Here is a 2,403-nt window from a genome sequence, read left to right on the forward strand (position 1 = left end):
AAAAAAATATATATATAGCCCGCAAATTGTCTGTGAGCTGATTTCCTGATTTGTGAGCTACAAGGAGAGAAAGAAAAACAGATTGTGCAGGAGGGAGATGCAGGGAACAGGGATTGGGTGTTCTGCAAAGACAGTTGCAGGTAAATAATTTTGCAGTAACTGTTATGCTGATGTTGTGGCTGGGGGAGGCAATGTTTGTGGTTGTGGTCTCTCATTGGCTGTTGGTCATCGCCGATGTGTTTTTCAGTCAGAACTCATTTCACACAGCAGGATTGTGAATCGCCAACGGCTCCAGATATTTAGCATGCCAAATATTTCGCGGGTGTCGGCGATTCCCTCAGATCGCGTCTTTGATAATTCACACTGCGTGATTGTCACTCGCGTGAACGAGCACCGATTTGCCTCTGATTTCAGGCATTTGTCGGCGATTTCGCAAAACCTGTTGGCGAGTGAAAAATCGGGCTAAAATCGTGCAGTGTGAACTCGGCATAAGGCTGTGGCTGCAGTCAGTTGTAGTTCTTGTGTTTCTCTTTTCTTCAGTGATTCGGCTTGTTAACAGCAGGTGTTTATTACTAATGATCAATCAGCATTTAATTAATCACATAATTATCTTATTAACTTTAACACTGCTTCAGTGTTACTTTAACACTCTTTTAGAGCATACGGCATCAACACAGTATGGTGAGGGGCGTCACATTTCCGTCTCACGCTTGAGGTATTCGGCCAATCACAACGCACTGGATAGCTGGCCAATCACAGCACACCTCGCTTTTCAGACCGATGAGCTTTGTAAAAATCGACACGTTTTTAAAAAGGCGGGGCATAGAGGAGAAACAATAATGTACACTATGTGGAAAATAATGTGTTTTTTTAACTTTAAACCGCATAAACATTTAATTACACCAAATACACAAAATAATGTTCTTTTTAGCAACATCATATGACCCCTTTAACACAGTAAATAATGCATGCCTTGTGCCACTTCCAGGGACTTTTCAAATTTTTCAACCAGACGGAACTGAATTATATATTTGGACTGCATTTGTTGTTGACCAGAGGAGAACTGGCCCCCCGACTGAGCCTGGTTTCTCCCAAGTTTTTTTTTTTTTCATTCTGTCACCTGATGGAGTTTGGGTTTCTTGCCACTTGGGTCTTGGGTTTCTTGGGTTTCTCAGGCTTGCTCCGTTAGAGACACATATTCAACTATACTATCATATGAGAACTGAACTGAGCTGGATGATGACATCACCGTTCTCTACAGAGCTGCTGTATAGATGAAATTAACTAATGAACTGGTGAACAATGACTAAATTGACAAAAAATGCATACATTTCCTGTTACCACTGTAAAGCTGCTTTGAAAGTTTTGTATTGTAAAAAGTGCTATATAAATAAATGTAAATGTGATGTAATTCAGGTAATTCATCTTTATCTAAGGATGTATTCACACATGTCTTGTTTGGTCCGATTGAATTGAACTCAAGTTCATTTCGCCCCTTGGTGCGGATCTTTTGGCCAGGTGTGAATACAGCAATCGCACTAGGGGTGCGGACCAAACAGCCATACCGAGATCCAGCTGAAGAGGTGGTCTCAGTCCAGTTCCAAAGGAATTTTGGTATGGTTCGTTTAAAGGTGTGAACATGATCCGACCTAATTGCAGAAAGCAATGATTAACATGAATGACAGACAGGAGGAATTTAGGCAGCTTCCTCTAAGACCGAAGGTCCAGATCCAAAACACTGTTATACAGTATGTGTTTTCTTTATCAGCTGTTTACTTTCATTTAAAACCTAAACGACTGTTTATGAAGATACTTGCAAAGATGGGCATAGAAGTGTGTGTATCCGTTTAAGGCAAATAAAGCAGCAAAAATACTCACGCGTTCAATGAGCACGCGCTTCATGTGCACATCCTACACGCACCTCTCATGTAACGCTCAGAAACAAACAGCTCGCAAATATAGTGCTGTTGTTTGCGTTTCAGTTGCTTAAATCGCTTGTTTTGTTGAGAATTTCTGTCCAATGAATGGATGACCTTAGCACACGTGTGGTTTTGTTTACAATTTCTGGTTCACTTCAAAAAGGGCAGTGTGAAAGCGAACCACACCAAACAAAACAAAACAAAATAAATCTTCATCATATTTGGTCCACACCAAAGCAAGTGAACTAGTGGACTTTCCTGGTGTGAATACACCCTTAATGAATCTGGAGAGGTGCTTAAATTTATAAATTAAAATTAAGCACCAAACATAGCTGGACTGGTAACATTTTTGTGTCATTTTTACAATCTGCAACTAGACGGATGTACTGTTACTTCCTCTACAGTCAAAAATCTGGGTGTTATATTAGATAGCAACTTGTCTTTTGAAAATCATATTTCCCATGTTACAAAAACAGCATTCTTC

This window comes from Sinocyclocheilus rhinocerous, unplaced genomic scaffold, assembly GCF_001515625.1.
Source record: "Sinocyclocheilus rhinocerous isolate Xijiao unplaced genomic scaffold, SAMN03320098_v1.1 scaffold4548, whole genome shotgun sequence".
Taxonomy (NCBI): Eukaryota; Metazoa; Chordata; class Actinopteri; order Cypriniformes; family Cyprinidae; genus Sinocyclocheilus; species Sinocyclocheilus rhinocerous.